The sequence below is a fragment of the Rattus norvegicus genome, chromosome X (assembly GCF_036323735.1).
Source record: "Rattus norvegicus strain BN/NHsdMcwi chromosome X, GRCr8, whole genome shotgun sequence".
Classification (NCBI taxonomy): Eukaryota; Metazoa; Chordata; class Mammalia; order Rodentia; family Muridae; genus Rattus; species Rattus norvegicus.
In genome coordinates this window covers 145,065,315-145,086,643 of record NC_086039.1, presented here as the reverse complement: position 1 = coordinate 145,086,643, position 21,329 = coordinate 145,065,315, and the positions used below count along the sequence as shown (strand labels likewise).

The 21,329-nt window shown below is 39.5% G+C and overlaps 1 protein-coding gene and 1 pseudogene across 5 annotated transcripts in view; both read right to left on the bottom strand.

The window, feature by feature from the left end:
• Ldoc1 (LDOC1, regulator of NFKB signaling) overlaps positions 1–21,329 on the bottom strand; it is a 272,729-nt gene that overhangs the window by 23,964 nt on the left and 227,436 nt on the right. The window lies entirely within an intron of this gene.
• The window catches only part of Rrp12-ps1 (ribosomal RNA processing 12, pseudogene 1), a 33,839-nt pseudogene that overhangs the window by 4,320 nt on the left and 8,190 nt on the right, over positions 1–21,329 (bottom strand).

Here is a 21,329-nt window from a genome sequence, read left to right as displayed (position 1 = left end):
AGCTTCCCAATGGCTTCCATCACTAGCTGTACCTTGATGAAGCCTAGTGCAGATTTGACCACATCATGGGTTTGAGAGGCCAGCAGCAGACTCACAGTGTGAATGCATTCTTACTTGCACCCACCTACACCTCCTTGGTGCACAGGATCACCTCTGGGATGAGGGCAATGATGAACTTCTCATGCTGTGCTCACAGCTTTATCACAATATGTATGAGGCCCTTCAAACCAGGCCCTTTTAGCATACGAGGATATACTTTGAAGTGAGTCCAGTAGTCTTCTTCAGATCATCCAGGTGACTTTGTATGAAGCGGGCTGCAGGGCCCTGAAAACCGGCACACACCTCCACCAGCACTCCATAGGCCTTCTTCTGTACCGCACAGACCTTGTTCTCAAGGTAGGGCCAGATAGTAGAGTATAGCTTACTGATGGCAGCTTATTCTGAGTAAGGAGCCAAAGCCACAACCAGGTCCAGGACAGACAATCTGGTAAAATCAGAGCTGACAGGATCAAGAACCCTCTCTTTGGCTTTTTCTATTCACTAACTGAGACTCAGTTATGGTGAGGCCAGCAGAGCATGGTGAGGGTCTGTCGCCTCTCCAGCTGCAATAGGATGCTCATACAGGTTGGCAGGAAGTTTTGGCAAAGTGGCTCACTTCAGCATGGTCAGTCTCTGCTACTTAATCCTTAGTGATGAGGATGGGTAGGACCTGGCATACAGTGACCCTCAGGTCTGAGCGTTCATTGAGAGATGTGCTCAGAGTCCATGCCAGGTCTTTGAAGGAGGCAGCCACATCTGTGGGTTTTGTGCAGAACCCAGGCAGGAGGGTCCAGGTCTGCCACTGGAGGGTATCATAAATCTTTGACTCCACTGTGCTGTTTCCCTAATCCAGGTCCACAGCTTTTCTCTTAAAAGTGTTGGCCAGCAGCAAGTAAGTGGTGAAGAAACCAAGTGTTTCCCTGAACATGATCCCTTAGATAGGCAGCAGCCAGCTCCCTGGGAAATCTAGACTCTCCTCAGAGCCATCACTTTCCAAAGGCACGGCCTGCAACGCCACCTTGGGTCCATACTAGTCATTGCAGCCCCCCACCGCCTGATCTAGGGCTGCTGTGTGGGGAAAGTGAGGGGAGAGGCGCCAGGTCACACAGGGACTGGAGGCATGTCTTCATCACAGGATGGACCTGCTTCCACAAGCTTCAAAGAAGACACCCAGTAGCTGCATCACAGAGCTCTAGGCCGCAGGAAATTTGTCTGTCAGGTCCACTTCCACTGCCCTGAATGTAGCGATGCACTGGGGAGGACCTGAGGCCGAAGAGGTCACAGAGCCAATATCAGTAATGTGTGGAACACGCTCCTTCAGGATCTCCTTGAAAGTTTGGGTAGCAACTGCCACCACTTGTGAATAAGGGGAGAAAAGACAGGTTACTGCAGTTCCAAAAAATTGAGCAAGGTGGCCTTGCCCCAGGTCCTGCTGCAACCTGACCAGGTTGTTATGGGCTTTCTCCATGACCTTAAGCTAGGCCAGCAGTTCTCACTGAGAACATAGTCATATAATGCTGTGGTGACCTGGGCATTGAGTTCTGCTGACAGGGTGCTAGGGGTGGGCATGGCATGTAAGGAGTTATGGAAGATCTGCATGGAATGGGCTGTCACAAGCACATTGTTCAAGGTCATAATCCGAAGCCGAGTCTCACTGCAGCTCTTCACCAGGCCTTCCGGGAAGCAGGGCAGCATGTCTTTCAGCATTGTTAGAATGTGCAGTGTAGTGGTGGCCTCGTGGGAGCCTCCAGACTTCTCAGTCTCCTGGATGCATAACTTGGCAGTGGAGACAGCAGCAGGGTGATGGGCGGAGCCTTTTCAGCAAACATGGAGTCACTGTCCTTGAGAATTGAGCAGATTCCATACTGAGCAGCCTTATGGATCTTTGGCTTGGCCTGCACAGTGAAGCTTATGGTACTCCCTGAGAGGTAATAGGATAGCCCCGGGCCTCGAGGTTTTGCTTCTGAAGGGGGATGTCCAACAGGAGAGGACCCATCAGAGTGCAGAGGTGGAGCCACTGCTCTCCTGGGCAGACATGATATCCATGAAGGTGTTGGTGGTATTAGAGAACTTCTTCATGAGCACAGGACTTGGCACATGCTTCAGAACAAGGTTCAGTACACACTCAATGGCAGCCAGTGACTCTGGGGACTCCACTGCTTCCCTTGTCATCAGAGCAGCAAAGTTCTCAGTCTTTGTCTCCTTGCCTCCCTGGGATCGAATCACCTCCTTAACAGCAGCCAGAACAACACAGATGTCCTTGTGAGGACCTGAGTAGGATTCCCAGAAGCACTGCACGTTGCTGAAGGTGATGTTTGTACAGTCAGACAAGCCACTCAGAAATGTGCCAGAAGACTTTTCAGTGAAAGCCACCTCCTGGTTTTGGTCCATGGTCGTGTCAGTGGCTTGGCTTTTGCCCAGGCTCAGGGTCCCAGACTGCAGCCCATTATGCAACTTCACAGCATCAACTGTCAGGTCACTCTTTCCTGGCAGGGACTGAAGAAGCAGCTGTGAACTGACCAATGCAGATGTGAATGCTTAGAGCTAACCATTAGACTGAGTTCAGGAAACCTGTTAGGGGAGCTGGCAGAAGAAATCGAGGAGAGGAGGGGGATTGTAACCCCAATAGAAGAATAACATAGGGTGGCCTGACTACCCAGTTCTCCCAGTGTCCAGACCACCAACTAAGGAATGTACCAGGAGTGCTCCAGGGCCCCAGATAGATATGTAGCAGAGGATGGCCTTGCATGACAGCAATGGGAGGGGAGGCCCTTGGTCCCGGGGAAGGCTTGATATCCAAGCTTTTGGGGGATTCTGGGGTGGTGGGGCAGGAGAGTGTGGGTTGGTCAGTGGGGGAGCACTCTCATACAGACAAAGGGTAGGGGGAGGGCAGATATGGGATGGGGGGCTGGTAGAGGGGGTAAGGAAGAAGTAGAATATCATTTGAGATGTAAATGAAAAGATTAATAATACTGATAAAGAAGAAGCAGCTGCAAGAAGCCTGGCAATGATGGCAAGTAGCAAGGTTGCTGTCACTGCTGTAGCCTTTCTTCCAGCACTTTAGCTTGGCCTAGACACCAGAGAGACACAAGTTGACCAAATGGTGTCATGGACCCACTCAGAGAACACATGTCCAACCATGCAGAAGAGACAGCAGAACTCACACCAGAAAATATGTGTGTCAATCTATAACTTCTTGATTGTTGTTCTCTCTTTATTAGGTTTTGGTATCATATCATAAAATGAGATTTTTCAGAGTTGTTTTTCCCGACTTTTATTCTATGGTATATTTTGAAAAGCACTGGTTTTAATTTTCTATGAAAAATCTGGCTTTAAGAGCTAGGGAAAATTAAAAAAATATTTAAATACAAACTAAACCAAGGCTGTAAAAGACTGTTACATTGATAAACACACAACATATGATGAGACTGAAGACCCCACACATAAATTAGAAGATATTCCATGTTCATGTATTCGAAGAATTAATTACTATTAAAATCCAAACCATCAAAACCAATACAAAGACTAAATAATACAATCTCTAAGCAAAACATGAATCACCCACATTTTTTTAAAATTATGCCAAAACCTACATTGAATAAATCAACCAAGTAGAAACAAAAAGGAATACAGAAAGAATCAAAAAAACCAGGAGCTGGTTTTTTTTTTTTTTTTTTGAGAAAATCAACAAGATAGATAAACCCTTAGCCAGACTAATGAGAGGACACAGAGAGTGTTTCCAAATTAACAAAATCAGAAATGAAAAGGGAGACATAACAACAAAATCTGAGGAAATTAAAAAAATAATCAGATCCTACTACAAAATCCTATATTCAACAAAACTGCAAATTCTGGAGGAAATGGACAATTTTGTAGAAAAATACCAGGTACTAAAGTTAATCAGGAACAGATAAACCATTTAAACAACCCCATAACTCCTAAGGAAATAGAAGCAGTCATTACAAGTCTCCCAACCAAGAAGAGCCCAGAACCAGATGGGTTTAGTGCAGAATTCTATCAGACCTTCATAGAAGACTTCATCCCAATACTGTCCAAACTATTCCACAAAATTGAAACAGATGGAGCACTACCGAATTCCGTCTATGAAGCCACAATTATGCTTACACCTAAGCCACACAAAGACCCAACAAAGAAAGAGAACTTCAGACTAATTTCCCTTATGAATACTGATGCAAAAATACTCAATAAAATTCTCCCAACCAAATCCAAACCAACACTGAATCAAACTTTTCAAAAAATGAATCATAACATCTATTCACATGTTTACCACTGTTTCCAGTGCTTTTAATTGTTGCTGATACAGTCACTGAAACATTTCTATTTAGTTGGATATTCTAGAAACAATGAAAATGATGGGCTGACTTTAAGGAAATCATTATATAAACACAACTCTGTAGCTATTTCTCTAATACTTAGTATACATGGAGAAGCAAATGCCAGAAAATTCTAGAGCATAAAACACACAGTGTTTTTGTTTTCCTAATGGGAAAATGATATTTGTCTTTTTGAAGAGAAACTAATATACTTTTTTAAAAAAAATTTTAGTCATTTTAGGTTTATAGGAAAAATTAAAACAAAATACTTATTCATTTCTATGTCATGAAAAGCTGGTATCTTTCTCATTCCAGATTGTTAAATTTTCTGCCACCTTTCTCTCCTAAGCAACTTGATTTCAATATGAACAATGTTCTAAAAAGAAATTACATTTAATCATCACATATTACATCTCATTATAAACTCATCCTAAGCACAAACACTCTCCTGTTTATAAGCACTCACAAAGAAGAAAAAAGATAGGAGAAAACTGTCCAATTTAGAATATGAAAAATATGCAGGATGTTTTTTGAAATCTTCCAACATCAATAAAATACTAACCATAATTTAGGGAACAAAATTGACTTTTTGAACAATAAGAATTGCTTTAACTGGCTAATTCTCACACTGGTTGGCTCATTGGCTCCTGGGAAGCAGAACAGGTTTGGAACCACAGCTGCTGCTCATTGAGGATTGCTGTTATTTCCCAGTCACTCGGAAGCCGAGGCCCGAGAACAGTTCATAGAATGAAGACATCATGTCTTCCTTAAGGGTTTGAAAGAAGATGACTATAAAATCACCCATATGTGTGCAAACGTTCTTGTGTATGATGGTACACTTTTCACAGGTGTATTTTTTATCTATGTAAATTGTAAATTGTCTTATTTCATTACAGGTATACTCACTTTTCCCAGGATTTCTTTTGTGAAATGTTTTTAAGAAGTATTGTTTCTCTGAAAAGTTGTCCATTTTGTAAGTCTTTAAAAATACAGTAGTCTAGAGTTGTATAAAGAATATCTTTAGGTTTTGATTTGTTTTTTACATTTTGGGCTGTACTTGCATTTATGATTACATTTCCTTCAAAATATTATTTTATCTGATCCTTTTGCTTCCTTTTTTTATATTTCCAGATTTTTAAATCCATTCTCTCTCTCTCTCTCTCTCTCTCTCTCTCTCTCTCTCTCTCTCTCTCTCTCTCTCTCTTCTTTTCTTCTTTTCTCCCTCTTTTTGTACAGTACTAGGGATCAAATTCATAGTCTTGCATATATATGCTAGGCAAGTGCTATAACAATAAATTAAGCCTAACTTTTTACTCAACTAAACAACACATAAACCACACACACACACACACACACACACACACACACACACACACACACACACACTAAATGTGATAATTTTTAAAAGCAACTAATTTTGCTGAAGAAACGATGAGGCTAAATTCCTCTATGTAATAATGTCACCAGCAGTAAAGTGGAGACAGATATTAATTCAGAAAACCACCTTCATCTGAGCTAAAGTGTATGCTGAGGTATTGCAGTCCTTGCTCTTAGTAAAACAAACTGGAAAAGTATATAAAAGAAAGACAGAAAAATGTTTTCTGTCTTATCCCTCCTCAGCTCCAAGCACTATAGATGAACGCTTGTTTGAAGGGAGAAGGAATTCAATTCAGGCAATAGACATGAAAATTTTTACCTTTCTTAACAAATGAAACAATGCCAGACTACACCCATGAAATTGGTTCCTGGAACTGCCTTATCCAGGCAGCTAAAAAGTTGCCTAAACCTAATCCAATTTTGGGTGGCAGAATGAGAACCACACCTCCCCAGAAAGGGAACAAGGTAGAAAAGCTAGGATATTTTATCCTGGAAATCAGTAGTGGGCTCATCATGGTGATAAGTACAACTAGGAAGAGACCAAAGTCTCCTATACATAGGCAGACTCCCAGTCAGACCCTGTGGAAAATGACTGAGTTTGAGTTTCCATTAATGCCAACTATACAGTAATCATGGCACAAGATTTTTAACCATGAGTAGTATCACTAAATTCCTACGGCTATGAGATTCAGTCGCAGCACACTTTAATATCATTTTTGGTAGCTAGAAGACTGCTTTCATCAATAAACCCCAACTCTTCTGCAGCATAGCATGAAGCAAAAGGCGGGTTAAGATATTCAATTAGACATGGGTTCTTACCTTGGATATCATTGTTGGGCTAATGAAACCTAAAAATGAGAACAAACTGACAGTCACTATTGTGAGAATTGTTTACAAACAGAGTCTTTGAAAAATTCCCGGGGACAAAGGAAGATACCATCCTATGATTCATAAATTTATTTTAGCTAGCCTTATTAGGCACAATCAAGCTCTGCATAGGCAACTTACAGTAGTGTGGGCCTTCATCCTATCCCAGGCTGGACCATAAGTGTGAGACACCATCTCAGCGCTTTATCAATAAATAACAGGACACTGGCGAAATTCCCTTTAAGGTAATCCTGTTTAGGAGAATTCCACAGTGCCTGATCATAGGCTGTTGGCTGTGAACAAGTTGTACAGGCCCACCCAAGCTCACAGAGAGACTTGCAAGGATGGATTGCCATTTTTATGTATTTCACTAAAGCTTATGAGAATGTAGGGACAGTATTAATGAATTAACATTATTGGAGCCCAAGAGGACTTGAGAAAGCTATGGGAACAGAAAAGTAACAAAACTTCCACAAACGATAAAAACATACAAATCCAGGTAAAAATTATCCAGGAAATCATGAGTTCATTCAATGATACCTACAAATTACAATCAAGTTTTTAAAGGTAAATAGAATGAAGAGACTTTTAAATGCAGTATACAGTCTACAATCCCTACCTAGGAAATAGTGCCAACAGTTGGTGGACTTTCCTACCTCAGCTACATAATCAAAGCAGCCTCCTATAGACATATCTAGACATCTATGACTTAGGGGTTTCTAAATTTTCCCAAGTTGACAATTCACAATTAGCATTCTCTCTCTATCTCTCTATCTCTGTCTCGGTCTGTGTGTGTGTGTGTGTGTGTGTGTGTGTGTGTGTGTGTGTGTGTGTCTGTCTGTCTGTCTGTCTGTCTGTCTGTCTGTCTCTCGTGCTCCCTCTCACTTTGGCTCTCACTCGCCCTTGTTTACATTCTCTCTGTTTCTGTGTGCTTGTCTGTGTGTCTGTGTACAGATCATGGAAACATAATAACATATTTTAAGTGAGAAGGGACTAGAATATATGTGACATGAAGGCAGAATGTTGTATTATTTGGGGACAGAAAGGCAACCAACTAGATGGAGACAATAGTTGTAGAGGGAAGTGTAATGACATAGATATATAAATGTCACAATGAAATTGATTGTTTTGTATGCTTACAACAAAGGAAGAAATCTTTGTTGATTTAAGGTAGTCATCATTTTGATACAATAAAAACACAATCTATTATAAAAAAAAGAAATAATAAGCCTACTAAATTAGACAATATACCAAGAGCTTCTGATTCTTCAAAAACACTGTTGTGACTATAACGACAACAGAGGAGAGCGAAATGAATAGAACATAGAGGATAAGGTGTTCAGCATCACCCATCACCAGGTAAATGTAAATGAAATCAATGATGATACATATCACATATGGTGCCTTGAATGTGACTCTCTCCCATAGTTGCAGATATTTAAATACTTGGGTTCCAGTCAGTGATGCTGTTTGACAATGTTTGGGGAGATTTGTTCTTATTATAGGAAGTATGTCACTGGTGGCAGGTTTTGAGAGCTTATAGAGGCGAATGCCAGCAGCAAACCACTGAACTGAGAATAGGTCCCCTATTGAAGGAATCAGAGAAAGAACTGGAAGAGCTTGAAGGGGCTCGAGACCCCAAAAGTACAACAATGCCAAGCAACCAGAGCTTCCAGGGACTAAGCCACTACCTAAAGACTATACATGGACTGACCCTGGACTCTGACCCCATAGGTAGCAATGAATATCCTAGTAAGAGCACCAGTGGAAGGGGAAGCCCTGGGTCCTGCTAAGACTGAACCCACAGTGAACTAGTCTATGGGGGGAGGGCGGCAATGGGGGGAGGGTTGGGAGGGGAACACCCATAAGGAAGGGGAGGGGGGAGGGGGATGTTTGCCCGGAAACCGGGAAAGGGAATAACACTCGAAATGTATATAAGAAATACTCAAGTTAATAATAAAAAAAAAAAAAAAAAAAAAAAGACTAGAGCCATTTCTGGTTCATGGTTTCTGCTTCCTGCATAGGTTTGAGATGTGAGCTTTTGTCTGTTTCAGCTGCCATGCCTGCCTGCTGCCATTGCTCCCATGCCATGTGCTGATGAACTCTCTAAAACTATAAACTCGAAAAGGCCTTTCATTCTGTAAATTGCCTTAATCACAGTGCCATGCATCACACCACCCCCAATAAGAATGGTTATTTTCACAAATACTAAAGGCGTGCCTCTGAGGTATAAAATAAAATGGAATTCCAGCCCACTATTTCTATGAACATCATGGAAAAACTGTATGGAAGTTTTCAAACACCAAAAATAGAACTACTTTAGAGTTCAGTAATTCCACCATGGAGTATATATATGGAAAATAAAATAAAATCAGCATGTCAAAAACACTTGAGTGTTCCCATGTATGCTGCAGAACTATTGTCAGTTGTCACAAAAACAATAAGCATAATTGTTTATCAACTGATAGTTGGATGAAGAAAATGCCATCCATATGTTTGATGCAATACTACTTAGCTACTGAAAAATGAAATCTTAGGATTATTTTTATCTTATTAGGGGAATCAGTTTTATGCTAAAAAGCAATTAGAATGGTTTTGTTTACTAAATTTGCTGTGTAGCACAATTTTTTACCCTTATCTATTGATTTGAACAAAGAATATCTATGCTTAGAAGCATAAAGATGAAATTCGGATAGAATGGGACATAAACTGAAATTAAGTTGGCATGAAAATACAAAGTATGCTTAACTTCAGTCACATGTGGAATATAAACTACTATGCCAGGGAAATTTTATTATTATTTTACCCAACTTTTTTCCTTGTTTTATAATGTTACATATTCTTTAAGATATTTCTTATTTACAATTTTATTGTATAAAATAACAAACTAATCAAGAGTATATATTCTATGACATTTTAGAACATATTTCTCATAATTATGCATGTCAGTCAAAATATATATTTCATTGAAATGTCCATGTCCTTTTGAAAGAAATATAAAAAGAATAAGGTTCATTCATTTTCTGAAGATAAATATATGTTATAAAAATAAATTAGGAAACTTATACAGCAAACAGCTTATCTCAAATAAATATATCCAATATAAAAGTAATTAATGCATTTATAACTAGTATAGATTTTATAAAACTTAATAAAATTAAATAACAACAATCAAGTTTCATCAGCAAATTCTTAATGTTCATGAAAAGTCCATGTTGCCTGCACTACTTTATCCTGGATAAGTGTATGTTTGCTTCTTGGCAATATATTTTAGTTTGAATTTTATAGGAATTCCATTTTATAAGTAACCCAAACACAAAAGGACACACATGGTATGTATTCACTGATAAGTGGATGAGTCCACTTATCAGACTACTCACAGTACAACTCACAAATCATATGAAGCTTAGCAAGAGGGAGACCAAATTGTGGATGCTTCAGTCCTTTTAGAAGGGGGGAACAAAATAATCATGTAGAGGGAGGGAGGGACATGGGAGGGAAAGAGGAGGGCAAGGGAAAAAACGGTGGGGAGGGATCAAATATGGGACAAAAAAGAAGTTCAGAGGGTCAGGAAAATGAACAGAAATATGTAGCAGTCGGGGGTGGGAAACCAAGGGATGCCACTAGAAAGTTCCAGATGCCAGGGCAGCAAGAGGTTCCCAGAACCCAATGGGGGTGACATTAGCTGAAATATCCAACAAAGGGGAGAAAACCTGTAGAGACAATATCCAGAGGTTAGGCACAGCCCCCAGTTAGGAGATGGGGCAACCCACTCATCTACATATTCTTAACCCAAAATTGCTCCTGTCTAAAGGAAATATGGGGACAAAGTGTAGAGCAGAGACTGAAGGAAAGGCCATCCAGAGACTGTCCCACCTGGGAATACATCCCATATACAGACACCAAACCCAGACACTATTGCTGATGCTAAGGAGTGCTTGCTGACTGGAGCCTAATATAGCTGTCTCGTGAGAGGCTCTGTCAGAGCATGACAAATACAGAGGCAGAAGCTCACAGTCAACCATTGGACTGAGTAAGGCAACCCCAGTGGAGGAGTTAGGGCAAGGAGTGAAGGAGCTGAAGTGGATTGCAACCCCATATGAAGAACTGTATCAAGTAACTGGATTTCCCCAGAGGTCCCAAGGACTAAACCACCAACCAAAGAGTCATGGATGGATACATGGCTGCTGTTACATGTGAAGCAGAGGATGGCCTTATCTGGCATGAATGGGAGGGAGGCCCTTGGTCCTGTGAAGGGTTGATGCCTCAGTGTAGGGAGATGCCAGAGTGGTGAGGCAGGAGTTGGTGAGTGGGTGGAGGAGTACTGTCTTAGAGGCAAAGGGCAAGGGAGATGGGATGGGGGGTTTGGGGAGGAGAGACAGGGAAGCGGGACAGCATTTGCTTAATGGCAAGCAAGCCGAAACTTCAGGTAGAAATATTCTCCTGTAGGCCATCCAGAGACTGTCACTAAGTCTGAGCCAGGCATAGTTGCTGGACCTAGGCTGAAAACCTAGTCAGTGCTGCTATACCCAAACGAACCAAAGTCAGATGAACTGGCTAGTTTTATGTCAACTTTATACAAGCTAAAGTCATCTGATTTTGGCGGGGGGGGGGTGTTCAGTTAAGATAATTCCTCTATAAGATCCTGCTGTAAGGCATTTTTCTAATTAGTGATTGATGGGGAAGAGTCCCAGCCCATAGTGGGTATAGCCATTCTCAGGGTGGTGGTGCTGAGTTTTATAAGAAAGCAAGCTAAACAAGCCATGGGGAGTAAGCTGTAAACAGCACTCCTTCAGGGCCGCTCTTGCCTACAGGTTCCTGCCCTGTGTGACTTCCTGTCCTCAGTACTTTGATGATGAACTGTTACATGGATGAATGCAGGAAATGAACCTTTTCCTTCCCAACTTAATTTTTGGTCATGGTATTGTATCACAGTAATGAAAACCCTATCATATTTTTATAGAAATATATTTCTGGCATTGAATAAGGGGACACTCTTCAACCCTTCTCTGTTAAATTTAATTGACCTCAACTTTATTTTATATTTAAAAGAAGAAAGGATGATCAACCAGATCATTCAGAAGACCTCATCTCAGCTATTGTATAGCCTTTCTGACACATTAGGCCACAAACCAATTACTTGTAGAAACTATTTTGCCACTTTAACCAGTGACGTAATAGAGACAAAGTCCTCCTTGCTATTAAGTTACTCAATACCTATTTTTTAAATTTCACTTTAATAAGAGAATTACTGTTTTATTCAAGTTACCCACAAAGAATCATTTCTTTAGACAAGAGGCTAGCTGTCAAAATCAGTCCTTTTTCTGAAACTCACTCTGCTCTATTCTCTAGCGAATACCTTTCAGCACTTACTCACACTTGCTGGTTTCAATCAATTCCCTTGGTTGTATGATAATATCAAGGTACAGTGATGTCTTGCCCTGTTTTAAAATCTTCAAACAGTTACTGAAGACAGGTGGAATACACAGTGGTCATCTCAGGAAACATTTACCAAGCAGCTACAGCATAACATTTTCTTTCAAATATTCTGTCCTTATGGTGTGGCAAACATTTTAAGAGTATTTTTATGTATTTTTAGACAAGATATAAATAAATAAGTAGTGCAAAAACTTGATAAATGGGGACAACAGACTGTTAAGTATGAAGACCTAGGAAGGACAGTACTTATAAAAACTATCCATTAAATCAACTAAGAATTCTAATTTTTTTTCTTTTCTTTTTTTTTTTTTTCAGAACTGGGGACCGAACCCAGGGCCTTGCGCTTGCTAGGCAAGCGCTCTACCACTGAGCTAAAGCCACAACCCCAAGAATTCTAATTTTTACGTTTTGTTTGGAATAGACACATGGGGTATTTTCATTCATATTTATCTTGCTAGTGATGAATTTGTGCTTGGTTCTGATTGTTTGGATTTGGTTTTCTGAAATAGGTCTCCTTATGAGTAATAAGCTACCTTAGCCTATTCTCATACGATATAAAATATATTTGCTTCAACTTCACAAAATTCTGGGAATATAGATGTGAGCCACCATGTCGATCTCTTGTGATTTTTTAAGACTTATAAACAATTCATCTTGTTTCTGATGAGAAGAATGGCCCTCCTCTTTTCAAGTATGGATATACAGAAACAGGAACTTAAGAGTACTCCATCAAGAGGACTTAACTGATCTTCCTCGGATGAAGTACTTCAGCACTCTAGTCATGAAGATCATGGAGAAAAGTTTCTTATGTAAGGATCCTTATGTGGCACTCCATTTTTTTCAATGAGAGTCATAGTTATTAGAACTGCAAATGAACTTGTCAAAGCAATATTTAAATCCATAAATGAACCATAGATTTTACTTATCATGTTCAAACAGCATAATGTAGACCACTTGAAAAATTCTAGTGATTCTAGAAAATATATACTTTGCATTTCATAATTTAATATCTATGACAGGAACTTCAATGACTTAAAAGTGATATGTAGATACATCAACTTAGAGATGATAATATGTTTTGTAATGCTATGTAAAAATTGAGAAAAATTTACATCTTAATTTAAGCTAATACATTTTGCTTAAAATAGCCAAACATTCCTCATCTGTTGTCTCCAATTCTTGTGAATGCTGAATCAACTCACAATTTCCTACAGAAGCACAAATGGGAACATAAAACCAAGAGAGGGTCACTTGTAATTGGCCACTTCTTTTGAAATAAAAATGGAAGAAGACACCTATATAATTGAATCGCCTAAAACACACTTAAACATAGTATTTAATAAACCTAAGTGTATTATTTTTGTAACAACCAAGCAGAGTGTGAAATAGACATTCATAACAGATGACATACTTGTAGTATGGCTTTCCAAGATTACAATCCCATTTGGATGAAATTAGAAAGTAGGAGCATATATTCATTATATTTTTGTTTACTATCTATTAATTTAAGTTTATTCTAATAACCATGTGTTTAAGATTTCGATAATTACATCCATCTGCATAGATGCTGGTAATACAATTGAAAGACAGTTGGATTTAATTAGGTTTTAATGTATTTAAGAGTCCCTTGAAACAAGAGAAAAAGAAAGTCATTGAGAATATTTGTGAAGATGAGATTTGAATGTTTGATTCTGGAATTGGAATTGCTGAAGGATGAAATGGCATAAAGTCTGAAGGTAGTAATAAGGGTTCTAAACAAGGTGGGTAAGATGCCCACATATGATTGAATAGAAAATAATTATTTAAATTGATGTAATAGAAGAAATTATCTGGATAACAGGACACAGTGAACAAAGAAGAATAATTGATGTTGTAGTTATGGCCTTAAAAAGTAAGACTAGGAGAATGATTAAAATTAAAGCTATGATCACTTGGGAAGGGGTGCTGGGATGTTGATACATCACCTATGCCTTATAAAATTTGTTAGGGCAGAAGCAATAATGAAGAGTATTCCAAAGCACCAAGGCAGATAATCTTTGAAAATTACAGTATAATGCCTCAGGGGCAATGTACTGTCTAGTTTTATATTAAATTGAAACAAGCTAGTGTCATCAGAGAGGAATGCGCCTAAGGTATTCCAAGTTTTTGAGAAAATACCTCCTTAAGATCAAGCTATAGGTAAGCCTATAAAACATTTTCTTAATTAGTGATAGATGGGGGAGCTCCCAGCCCACTGTGGGAAGCACCATCCCTGGGATGGTGGTCCTGAGTTACATAAAAAATGTAGACTGAGCATACCATGATGAGCAAGGCAGTAAACAGCACCTTTCCAGGGCCTCTTCATCAGTTCCTGCCCCTGGATTCCTGCTGTGTTTGAGTTCTTGCCCTTGCTTTCTTCTGTGATGAACAGTGATGTAGAGCTTAAGCCAAATGAACTCTCCCCTCCCCCCAACTTGGTTTTGGTCATTGTGTTTTATTTCAGCAATAGTAACTCTAACTAAGGCAAGCCAATAATAAGTCACTGTGGCATCTCTTCAAACGTGTGTGTGTGTGTGTGTGTGTGTGTGTGTGTGTGTGTGTGTGTGTGTGTGTGTGTATGTTTAAAGAAATCATTAGTTTGGGGAAGAACAAGAGTGAGAGAGATGGGGAGAAATAATGTGAATGCATGTGGCATGTGCAAAATTATTTAAAAACTAAATAAAGAAATTTAGAAAAATATTTCAATAAAATAAAATAATAATATTATAGATAGAAAGAAAGAGGGGGAGGAAGGAATGAGAAGGGAGGAAGGAAGAAAAAGGAAGAATGAATGAAAGGAAGGAAGGAAGGAAGGGAGAAAGAAAGGAAGAAAGGAAGAAAGAAAGAGAGAAAGAAAGAAAGGAAGGAAGGAATGTAAGACTCTCAGAGAGAATCTTCCCTCAGGAGGGAGATCCTCAAGCCCAATGACCAGACCGAGTCCACAGGCTGCAATCAGCAAGAGGATTTTTATTGATCAGGATACACAGGTATCTGTGGGCTTCCCAGTCAATTTGGAAGACTGGCGCACCTAGCAGAGCCAGGGTGGGCTTTTTATAGTATTTTGGGGAGCAGAAGCAGGCTTACAGAAGCAGATGCATGGTTACAGGGATGTGATTGGTGGAGTAAATGAGGCATACGTGTATGTTACTTATTTTGGCTATAATCATAACAGTTGAGTTAGCAAAAAGTACATGGTGGTCAGGGCTTCCCGGGGGGTCAGGGACTGTTTCTTTTTCCCCCGCCAGGTGGCCCATGGAGCAATGCCCATATTTTAGTCTAGTTTCTGCATTTTGTTTTCTTTTCTGGTCTGTTTCGTCTAAATGATGGGTCAGCTTGTCCCACATATCTAAAAACTTATTTTTTACTTCTATAGTTGAGGGCCTTGGGCTTGTACAATTCCCTTTCTGGGAGGGGGTCTTTCAGGAAGGAAGAAAGACAGACAGACAGACCAGCAACGAGGCAGAGTGACTACTATAGCCTTATGACGTGTGGCTAGAAACTAATGCCTCTGAGAGAGAATGATGGGAGAAATGTCTGGAAATAGTTCTGATGACTCATGCAAATGTAAAGGAAACAATGGGCAAGAAGTGAGTTCAGTAAGAGATGACAGCAGAAAATAAAGTTCCTTAAAATAAGCCTAAATTTTAGGTACAAGAGCAGGAAGGAACACAGCAAGCCTCCAGAGATACAGGCAGAGATGGGATCCCTAGTTATGGAGTGCAGATCCAGAATTGCAGGTAGAGGTGTGGTACATATACACAATGCACTATTACTCAGGGAGAAGGACAACAACCCATGCACAAAACCCTAGACCCAAAATTTGTCCTGCCTACAAGAAGGACAAGGACAAGTACTAAGATGGAGCAGAGACTGAGGGAAAGGCCAACCAATGATTGCCCAACTTGAGAGCCACCCCATGGGCAGGAACCTATCCCTGATACTATTAGTGATATTCTGTTATGCTTACACAGAAGCCTAGCTAGCATAATTGTCTCCTGAGATGTTCCACAGAACAACCAATGGAAACAGATGCAGAGACCCACAGCCAAACTTTAGATGAAGCTCATAGTCTCTTATGGAAGAATTGGGGAAAGAATTGAGGGATCCGAAGGGGATTAGGAACTCCACAGGAAGACGAACAAAGGTAACTGGACTGGACCTTTGAGGGCTTCCAGAGACTGCCTCACCAACCAAAGAGCATGGGCTGGACTTAGGCTTTCCACATATATGTAACATGTGCAGCTCAGTCTTTATGTGCGTACCTCAACAACTGGACCAGAAGCTGTCCTTAAATCTGTTACCTGCCTGAATCTCACTCCCATAACTAGACTGCCTTGTCTGGCCTCAGTGAAAGAATACATGCCTAGTCTCAAAGTGATTGATGTAACAGGATCAGGTGATACCCAGGGTGAGACTCCCTCTCCTCTGTTTCTCCCCTTTCTTCCACGATGTTTCCTAAAACTTTTTTACGTGAGTGTTTTGTAGATGTATACCATGAGATAAGTGATCTGATTGATGAAATGGGGAAGGAAAAGGGCTCTATAAACAAAACTATAATACACGTAATTCTGTGTATAATTATACATATATCATTTTAATGAACTTTTAACATATGAGTTGACAGTGCCCCCTCAAAAGAAAAATAACACTTAACAAAGGTCCAATATAACACGTGAGAATCTCTCTTTTGAATTCTTGCTCAAGGCTGTCCAGTGGATTCCCATTGGACATTCATACAGCTTATTGTTATTGCTCTTGGTTGCCCTCCCTCAGTAGTGAAAGGTAAATCTCAATTGATGACAACACCACACACTTCAGAAACAGGACCCAGAAGCCCCTGAGATAGAATTAATTGACCAGAGTATCTCCATCCTAAGAACTAATTTTCATGGTACCAAAAGAACCTGTGCAAGCTTCCAAGAAAGAGAGGCAACCAAGAGGAGTTCTATGGAAATATTATGACTATGGACATAAACAACAAGTTGTTGAACTGATAACTTAAGAGAACAATAACACTAAGTAAACAGTAGTGGTACAAAATACCCTAGCAGTAATCATTGGCTTTCTAATAGGGCTTAAGACAAACTTAACAAGAGGGAAACCATGCCTGGTACTGGAAACCTATCCTACTACCCAGAGATAGTAAAGTCATGGATCTTGGAGATGTTAAAATCACCACAGTAATTAATGAGCATAACTCTCTAACAGCAATCTAAACAATAAGTTCTTATATACATTCTAATCATGTAAGCAAGTTCTTATAGTCACAGATAAGGACTCATCAAGAAAACTTCTATTATAACAGATGGTAACCTTTACCACAATTTAAATGCAGATGTTTAATACATTGGATTTCCTAGTACCAGCTACTCAAAAGATACAGAGGAAAGTTTATATACGCACCTAAAATGATGCCTTCAAATAAGGGCAGGTTTTGTTTTTTTTTTAACACTTCCTGAATATCAAAACTGATTTTAGGTGTCTGACTAAGCTTTAGCACAATGTATGTATAGGGACATGGGACAAACTGTCAGAGATATTGCAGAAGTTATCTTTGGATAATGATTAGAAATAATTATTGTTTCAGAATTGAAATCATGCTTGCCTAAGAAAGTTTACACTACATAAGGAACGATAGTTATATCACTTGCCACATTTTTCAGAGAACCAGATAATAACCCTGAATGAATTGTATATGCTGAGACTGAAGTCATGGTTTTCATAGTTGTCAACTGTTAACTTTCAGAGTCTATAGTTCTTTAGAGACAAGAGTCTTAGATATTCTAGTTTCAGTCTTTCTGGGGAAAGACTGCCAGTGCTCACTGTGGCTTTGTCAGCTTTGTTCAGCCCACTTCTTTGGAGTCAGCAAACATATTTTTAGGGAGACAACTAAACTAGAAGCAAAAGCAGGAGTTACACCTAATTCTTCAAGGAAAAGGACAATGCCAACAATAACAGTACACTGGTGTAAGGAGGAATTCAAGCAAAACAAGAACTTCGTTCATAGACTTATCTATATTACTGGGCAAATATACCAAATATGTTCTGTTGAAAGCCTCTACATGTACTGAATGTAAGAGTTGAGGGAGCAATTATAATGCCATTCTCACCACATCAGAGTTTTCAATCAATTGTTGAGGACTATCAGACAGGTAATTAAAACATGGTTCAATAAGACTTGTGATAGAAAAATCATGTCTACTTGTAGATGTATTTTGGAGGAGTGTCCAGTGAAGATTTACCAGACTGTAACAGTTTATAGAAGATCCCCTAATGTTGAAGCTGTCATACTTGTATTCAAATTGTCATATTGCCATTATTGTCATAGTGACAAAGGACATCAATTATTTAAATAATGCTTTGGTAAATATTAATTGAGTGGTACTATCTTTGGAGTATTGCTGTATTTATCACAATAATGAACAGATAAAATATGTAGAAGCATAACCAAGGCAGGTAACCAAGAATATAAATTTCAATATAGTATTTCAGAGTCATCAAAATTATTACAGAAGTAAAAATTTTAAAGAAGGGGAATAAGAAGTGTCACATAGGCACCATGAGAATGAGGAGAGAATGGTGCAAATACTAAACACTTCTCCTCTAAGAGACATATAAATCTAAAGGTATATTTTAGTAAAAGAAAAAGAAGAATATATATCATGCATCTCCTTTAGGATTGGGTTACCTCACTCAGAATGATATTCTCAAGTTCCATCCATTGGCCTGCAAAATTCATGATGTCTTTGTTTTTAATAGCTGAATAGTTTTCTATTGTGTAGATGACCACATTTTCTTTATCCATTCTTCAGTTGAGGGACATTGAAGATGTTTCCAGTTTCTAGATATTATGACTAAAACTGCTATGAATATAGTTGAACAAGTGTCTTGATGGGATGTTGGGGCATCCTTGGAGAATGTGCCCAGGAGTGGTATAGTTGGGGCTTGAGATAGAACTAGTTCCAGTTTTCTGAGAAACCACCAAATTGATTTTCACAGTGGTTGTACAAGTTTCCACTCCCACCAACAGTGATGAAGTGTTCTCCTTGTTCCACATTCTCACCAGCATGTGCTATCTCTTGAGTTTTTGATCTTAGCCGTTTTGATGGGTGTAAAAGGGAACCTCGGAGACGATTTGATTGCATTTCCCTGATGACTGAGGACTTTGACGTTTCTTTAAGTTTTTCTCAGTCATTTGAGAGTTCTCTCAAATTCTGTTGAGAATTCTCTGTTTAGTTCTGTACCCCATCTTTTAATTTGGTCATTTGGGTTTTGGTGTCTAACTTCTTGAGTTCATTATAAGTTTTGGAATCAGCTCTCTGTCAAATGTAGAGTTCGTGAAGATCCTTTCTCAATTTCTAGGCTGCAGATTTGTCTTGTTGACAGTGTCCTTTGCCTTATAGAAGTTGCATATATGGTATGTAGTCAATGGATATTAGCCATAAAATGGAGGTACCCTGCTACTCTCCACAGACCCAAAGAAACTAAACAAGAAGGAAGGCCCAAGTGAGGAAGCTTGAATCTCACTTAGAAAGGGGAATAAAATAGTCATAAGAGGCAGCTGGGAGGAGAGAACTGGAAGGAATGGGAGATGGGGAGGGAAATGTGGGGTAAGGATCAGGTGAGGGGAAATGCAGGAGAGATGGTTAGATGGCCAGGGGAATGAATGGAAATTTGCAACTAACAGGAGTGGTGAGGTAGGGAATATCTCCAGGATGAAACAGAGACCTGGGATAAGGGATGCACCTAGGAATCAATGAGTGTGACTTTAGCTGTGACTCACTACATTGGGGATGTGGAACCCTAAGATGCCACCTCCTATAGCCAGGCAGGAATACCACTGGAGTGACAACGCACACACAAAACTTTCAGCCCAAAATTTAACCTTTCTACAAGAATTGCAGGCATGGGGAAGGGAAAAGAGACTGAGGGAATGGCAAACCAATAACCAGCCCAACTTGAGACCCATCCCATGGGCAAGTACCAATCCTTAACACTATTAGTGATACTTTGCTGTGCTTGTAGATGGGAGCCTAGCATGGCTGTCCTCTGAGAGGCTCCTCCCAGCAGCCAACTCAGACTGATACAGACACTCACAGCTAAACATTGGATGCAGTTTGGGGACTCTTAATGAAGGACAGGAGGAAGGATTGCAGTTCCCTAAGAGGATAGCAACTCCACAGGAAGACCAACAGAATTAACTAACCTGGATCCTTGGAGCTCTCAGTCCGAATCACCAACCAAAGAACATACACAGGCTGGACCTAGGCCTTCCCACACATATATAATAGATGTTCAAGCTAAGTCTTCATGTGGATTCTGAACTGGAACAGGGCTATCCCAAAAGGTGTTGCCTGTATGAGGGATATGTTCTACTAGCTGGGCTGCTTTGTTTGGCCTCAGTGGGACAGGAAGTACCTAGACTCAAAGAAACTTGAAGTGCGAGGGGTGTGGAATACTGGGGGACACCTGCTTAGAGGGGAAGGGTAGAGGGAATGAGGGAAGGATTATGGTAGGGAAAACTGGGAGGAGGCAGTGAGCAGAATGTAAAGTGAAAAGTAAAAAAAAAATGAATTAAATTGAAAATACAGAAAGAGAAAAATTAGTTTCTGTTTCAACCAGGTCTATGTAAAGGTTCATAGGTTAAATTTGACAACAAGAATATTTTTACCTTAATATATATGGTAGAAGAAGTGACTGAGTTACTTTTTGTAGAAATGAAATAAGCAAGAGGTTGTTTGATAATGCATATATACTAAGAATATCAGTTGGAACATTTCTGGGTTTTTTTTTTTTGAGAGGAAAAAGAGAAAAGATGACATTAATAAGCTCCTAAACAAAAAGACAAATCTATGAAAATATAAGAAAAAATCCATACACAGAAAAAGGGGGAAGGCAAATTAAGAATTAAGAAAAAAATGAGTCTCCTGTAAGAAACAGCTAGAGGAGCAGGCAAATATTTAAGAAAGAAGACAAAGTTGCTTGGACAAAGTAAGAGAATTTAAATGGATAGAAAAAATCTTCGCTGGTTGAAGTGATTTGGGGAAAGGTTAGTGTTAAGAATAACATAGTTTTAGGTATAAAAATGTACAAGATAAACTGTATCTCAATAAAATTATAACAAAATTACACAGGAAAAATTATGGTATATATGAAAAATGTTTGCATTCCATGTATAGTACACAATTCCATATTAGGAACTGATGGTAAAAAGTAATCCTGCAGAAAAATGAGTAAGATTCATGTATAATTCTT